We start from the raw sequence: 7,135 nt of genomic DNA on the forward strand, positions 1-7,135 counted from the left end.
CCTAACCAGTAGGCCAAGGTTGCCCAAAGGGTGTGTGTGTGTGTGTGTGTGTGTGTGTGTGTGTGTGTGTGTGTGTGTGTGTGTGTGTGTGTGTGTGTGTGTGTGTGTGTGTGTGTGTGTGTGTGTGTGTGTGTGTGTGTGTGTGTGTCTGTGTGTCTGTGTGTGTGTGTGTGTGTGTCTCTGTGTCTCTAGAAAGCCGCGCGTGTCAGTGTGTGTGTGTTAGTTAGGGAGGACCCAGGAAGGGGGGTGACAGAGTGCGTGCGTGTGTCTGTTAGTTGCAACAGAGAGAGAGGCAGAGAAGGACAGAGAGGAGGGGCTGTGTGATTGGGCAAATATGAAATTAAAAATAACTCACTTTCTGTTAACATGGTTAAAATCAAAATTGCAGCATAGCTTGATATGATTATAATCATTCATCAACTCGCTTCAAAATATTTTAGCTAAAACTGTATCCACCACAATCATTAATGCACTTTTAAAAATCACAAACAACACCAAATTCAAAACTTTGTATATGACTGTCACTACAAACACACTAACTAATACTCCATCAAATTTCATCCAAATTAGTCACTGTTTTCTGCCTATAACACCAACTTTTTGTTTCTTTTATAAGACACCTAGATTCAAACCTTCGCCATTTCAATATACTTTTGAAATTCAAAAATCTGGTCGCAATTCCTCTCGGGCAACCCCTCAAGATCATTTTACTGCTGAAAGGACATGATTTCGATAAACCGTCTAGGAGAAGTGTTTCAAAATACGTGATGTGCAAAAATCATAATCATAATCATAACTCAAATTCCTCTAAGATTTACTATATCATTTAAATGTAAAAGTTGTTCAGATTAGTACAACACATATGCCCACCAAATTTGGTTCATTTTCGTGCATGTATGTGTCAAACACAACAGAAACCGCGCTAGGTGGCGCTATAGAGTCCCTGATCCACACCCTAGGCCAAAGCTCTGTCTCTGAGTTTCGATTGCAATTCTACAAATGGCTGCCAAATTACAAGAGTTTTAGAGCATGCCAAGTTGGTGAAAAAAAAAAAACAGGTAAGACGGAAAAAGAATAATAATAATAATAATAATAATAATAATAATAATAAATATAGCCGCAAGCGGCGATGGCGGGCCCGAGCACCTGCGGTGCGGACCCTTGACATTTGCGGAATCTAACAAAGCAACACGTACTTGTTGGTGGGCATATGCATGAGCAACACACATGCCCACCAAATTTGGTAAATTTTCATCAATGTATGTGTCAACCACAACAGAAAACAAGCTAGGTGGCGCTATAGAGTCCCAAAGCCACACCCAAGGCCAGAGCTCTGTCTCTGACTAGTGGCAGCAATAACACACAAGCGTACCTAATTGTTGTGTATGTGTCAACAATAATAGACAATGTGCTAGGTGGCGCTATAGAGTCCCTAAGCCTCACCCTAGGCCAGAGCTCTATCCCTGACAAGCAGTAGCAATAGCACACATGCCCACCAAATGTGGTTCATTTTCGTGAATGTGTCAACCATAATAGACAATGTGCTAGGTGGCGCTATAGAGTCCCTAAGCCACACCCTAGGCCAGAGCTCTATCCCTGACTAGCGGTAGCAATAACACACATGCCCACCAAATGTGGTTCATTTTCGTGAATGTATCAACCACAACAGACAATGCGCTAGGTGGCACTATAGAGTCCCTAAGCCACACCCTAGGCCAGAGCTCTGTTTCTGACTTGCGGCAGTAATAACACACAAGCTCACCAAATTTGATTCATTTTCGTGAATGTATATGTCAACCACAACAGGCAACACACTAGGTGGCGTTATAGAGTCCTTAAGCCACACCCTCGGCCAGAGCTCTGTCTCTGAATAGCTATAGCAAAACATATGCCCACCAAATTTGGTTCATTTTCGTGAATGTACGTGTCAACCACAACAGACAATGCGCTAGGTGGCGCTATGGAGTCCCTAAGCCAAACCCGAGGCCAGAGCTCTGTCTTTATCTAGCGGCAGCAATAACACTCAAGCCCATCAAATGTGGTTCATTTTTGTGAATGTTTGTGTCAACCACAACAAACAATGCTCTAGGTGGCGCTATAGAGTCCCTAAGTCAGACCTTTGGCCAGAGCTCTGTCTCTGACTAGCAATAGGAATAACACACAAGCCCATCAAATTTGGTTAATTTTCGTGAATGTACGTGTCAACCACAACAGGCAATGTGCTAGGTGGCGCTATAGAGTCCCTAAGCCACACCCGAGGCCAGAGCTCTGTCTCTGACTAGCAAAAACAATAACACACGAGCCCACCAAATTTGGTTAATTTTCGTGAATGTTTGTGTCAACCACAACAGACAATGCGCTAGGTGGCGCTATAGAGTCCCTATGCCACACCCTAGGCCAAAGCTCTGTCCCTCACTACCGATAGCAATAACACACAAGTCCACCAAATTTGGTTCATTTTCGTGAATGTATGTGTCAACCACAACAGACAACGCACTAGGTGGCGCTATAGAGTCCCTATGCCACACCCTAGGCCAAAGCTCTGTCTCTGACTAGCCATAGCAATAACACACAAGTCCACCAAATTTGGTTCATTTTCGGGAATGTTTGTGTCAACCACAACAGATAACGTGCTGCTAGGTGGCGCTATAGAGTCCCTAAGCCACACCCTAGGCCAAAGCTCTGTTTCTGACTAGCCATAGCAATAACACACAAGTCCACCAAATTTGGTTCATTTTCATGAATGTTTGTGTCAACCACAACAGATAACGTGCTGCTAGGTGGCGCTATGGAGTCCCAAAGCCACACCTTAGGCCAGAGCTCTATCTCTGACTACCAAAAGCAATTCCACATGTAGCTGCCAAATTACATCCAATTCATAGCCTTTTTTCTTTCTATAACACCAACTTCCTGTTTCTTAATAAAACGCCATAATTCAAACCTTCGCCATTTCAATATACTTCAAAAATTCAAAAATCTGGTCGCAATTCCTCTCGGGCAACCCCTCAAGATCATTTTAGTGCTTATATGACATGATTTCGATAAACCGTCTAGGAGAAGTATTTCAAAATAAGTGATGTGCAAAAATCATAATCATAATCATAACTCAAATTCTTCTAAGATTCACTATATAGTTTAAATGTAAAACTTGTTCAGAATAATACAACACACATGTCCACCAAATTTGGTTCATTTCCGTGAATGTATGTGTCAACCACAACAGACAGTGCGGTAGGTGGCGCTATAGAGTCCCTGAGCCACACCCTAGGCCAGAGGTCTGTCTCTCAGTAGAGGCATCAATTCTACAGGTAGCTGCCAAATTTCAAGAGTTTTAGAGCATGCCAAGTTGGTGAAAAAGGGCAAAAAAGTTAAGGGTAAGAGGATAGAAGTATAATAATAATAATAAATATAGCCGCAAGCGGCGATGGCGGGCCCGAGCACCTGCGGTGCGGAGACCTGTGACATTTCGGAATCTAACAAAGCAACATGTGCGTGTTGGTGGGCATGTGTGTTGCTCATGCACATGCCCACCAACACGCACATGTTGCTTTGTTAGAATTTGGTCAATTTTCCTGAATGTATGTGTCAACCACAACAGACAACACGCTAGTCGGCGCTATAGAGTCCTTAAGCCACACCCTAGGCCAGAGCTCTATCTCTGACTATCCATATCAATAACGCACAAGCCCACCAAATTTGGTTCATTTTCGTGTATGTGTGTGTCAACCACAACAGACAATGCGCTAGGTGGCGCTATACAGTCCCTAAGACACCCTTGGCCAGAGCGCTGTCTCTGAATAGCTATAGCAATAACACAAATGCCCACCAAATTTGGTTCTTTTCGTGAATGTATGTGTCAACCACAACAGACAATGCGCTAGGTGGCGCTATACAGTCCCTAAGACACCCTTGGCCAGAGCGCTGTCTCTGAATAGCTATAGCAATAACACAAATGCCCACCAAATTTGGTTCTTTTTTGTGAATGTATGTGTCAACCACAACTGACAATGCGCTAGGTGGCGCTATGGAGTCCCTAAACCACACCCGAGGCCAGAGCTCTGTCTCTGAATAACTATAGCAATAACACACATGCCCACCAAATTTGGTTCATTTTGGTGAATGTACGTGTCAACCACAACAGAAAATGCGCTAGGTGGCGCTATGGAGTCCCTAAGCCACACCCGAGGCCAGAGCTCTGTCTTTATCTAGCAGCAGCAATAACACTCAAGCCCACCAAATGTGGTTCATTTTTGTGAATGTTTGTGTCAACCACAACAAACAATGCTCTAGGTGGCGCTATAGAGTCCCTATTTCAGACCTTTGGCCAGAGCTCTGTCTCTGACTAGCAATATGAATAACACACAAGCCCATCAAATTTGGTTAATTTTCGTGAATGTACGTGTCAACCACAACAGGCAATGTGCTAGGTGGCGCTATAGAGTCCCTAAGCCACACCCGAGGCCAGAGCTCTGTTTTTATCTAGCGGCAGCAATAACACACAAGCCCACCAAATTTTGTTCATTTTTGTGAATGTTTGTGTCAACCACAACAAACAATGCTCTAGGTGGCGCTATAGAGTCCCTAAGCCACACCTTTGGCCAGAGTTTGTCTCTGACTAGCAATAGGGATAACACACAAGCCCATCAAATCTGGTTAATTTTCGTGAATGTATGTGTCAACCACAACAGGCAATGCACTAGGTGGCGCTACAGAGTCCCTTAGCCACACCCTAGGCCAGAGCTGTCTCTGACTAGAGATAGCAATAACATACAAGCCCACCAAATTTGGTTCATTTTTGTGAATGTATGTGTGAACCACAACAGACAACCCGACAGAGCGTTCTTAAGCCTTCTTTAATCATTGTCTAATATTAAGGAAAGTTTAAGATCTATTAACCAAGGTGTTGCCACACACACATATGGCAAATAAGTTGCAGGATTGTGGTGCCTTCTCTCATCCTCAAGTTGGGTTATCATCTGTTGGCCTTCTTACCACCACCAGAGAGGCATGGGGGATGGGTGAGAGAGTGTGTGGGGGGTCGGTATGCAAATGAGGGGGGGGGGGGGGGGGGGGGGGGGGGGCATGGGGCTAAGATAGAAAGAGAGAGAGGGAGGGAGGCAGAGGGGTCAAGGGGGAGGCCGTGTGTGTGCGTAACTCTCTGGAAAGCTTGCGCGTGTGTAATGTGTGTGCGGTTACATGTGGTTCTGTGTGTGTAACAGGACCAACATGAAGGCGCGGATGAGGAAAGATGGTAACACAGAGCCATCCTCATATGAAAACCTAAATAACTCACTTTCTGTTAATGTGCTTAAAGTCAAAATTGCAGCATAGGTTAATATGATTATTATTATTCATCAACTCGCTTCAAAATATTTTAGCTAAAACTGTGTCCACCACAATCATTAATGCACTTTTAAAAAACACAAACAACACCAAATTCAAAACTTTGTATATGACTGTCACTACAAACACACTAACTAATACTCTATTAAATTTCATCCAAATTAGTCACTGTTTTCTGCCTTTAACACCAACGTTTTGTTCCTTTTATAAGACACCTAGGTTCAAACCTTCGCCATTTCGATATACTTTTGAAATTCAAAAATCTGTTCGCAATTTCTCTTGGGCAACCCCTCAAGATCATTTTACTGCTAAAATGACATGATTTCGACAAACCGTCTAGGAGAAGTGTTTCAAAATACATGATGTGCAAAAATCAGAAAATCTCACATAATTCAAATTCTTTTAATATTTACTATATAGTTTCAATGTAAAAGTTGTTCGGATTAATACAACACACATGCCCACCAAATTTGGTTTATTTTCGTGCATGTTTGTGTCAAACAAAACAGAAATCGCTCTAGGTGGCGCTATAGAGTCCCTGAGCCACACCCGTGGCCAGAGCTCTGTCTCTGAGTAGCGACGGTAATTCCACATGTAGCTACCAAATTACAAGAGTTTTGGAGCATGCCAAGTTGGTGAAAAAGGGCCGCACGGGCTAAGAGGAAAAGAGAATAATAAGAATAATAATAATAATAAGAATAATCTGAGCAAAAACAATAGGGCCTTGCACCTACGGTGCAGCCGCTGCTACAGCGGCCGCACCTCGGTGCTCGGGCCCTAAATATAGCCGCAAGCGGCGATGGAGGGCCCGAGCACCTGCGGTGCGGAGACCTGTGAAATTTCGGAATCTAACAAAGCAACATGTGCGTGGTGGTGGGCATGTGCATGAGCAACACACATGCCCACCAAATTTGGTCAATTTTCCTGAATGTATGTGTCAACCACAACAGACAACACGCTAGGTGGCGCTATAGAGTCCCTGAGCCACACCCTAGGCCAGAGCTCTATCTGTGACTATCGATAGCAATAACGCACAAGCCCACCAAATTTGGTTCATTTTCGTTAATGAGTGTGTCAACCACAACAGACAATGCGCTAGGTGGCGCTATACAGTCTCTAAGACACCCTTGGCCAAAGTGCTGTCTCTGAATAGCTATAGCAATAACACACATGCCCACCAAATTTGGTTCATTTTCCTGAATGTATGCGTCAACAACAACACACAATCTGCTCGGTGGCGCTATAGTCCCTAAGCCACACTCTAGGCCAGAGCTCTGTTTCTGACTAGCGACAGTAATAACAAACAAGCTCACCAAATTTGATTCATTTTCGTGAATGTATGTCAACCACAACAGGTAACACACTAGGTGGCGCTATAGAGTCCCTAAGCCACACCCTCGGCCAGAGCTCTGTCTCTGAATAGCTATAACAAAACACATGCCCACCAAATTTGGTTCATTTTTGTGAATGTTTGTGTCAACCACAACAGACAATGTGCTAGGTGGCGCTATAGAGTCCTTAAGCCACACCCTAGTCCAGAGCTCTGTCTCTAACTAGCAAAAACAATAACACACGAGCCCACCAAATTTGGTTAATTTTCGTGAATGTTTGTGTCAACCACAACAGACAATGCGCTAGGTGGCGCTATAGAGTCCTTAAGCCACACCCTAGGCCAAAGCTCTGTCTCTGACTACCGATAGCAATAACACACAAGTCCACCAAATTTGGTTCATTTTCGTGAATGTATGTGTCAACCACAACAGACAACGCACTAGGTGGCGCTATATAATCC

Source organism: Sardina pilchardus, chromosome 6, assembly GCF_963854185.1.
Source record: "Sardina pilchardus chromosome 6, fSarPil1.1, whole genome shotgun sequence".
Taxonomy (NCBI): Eukaryota; Metazoa; Chordata; class Actinopteri; order Clupeiformes; family Clupeidae; genus Sardina; species Sardina pilchardus.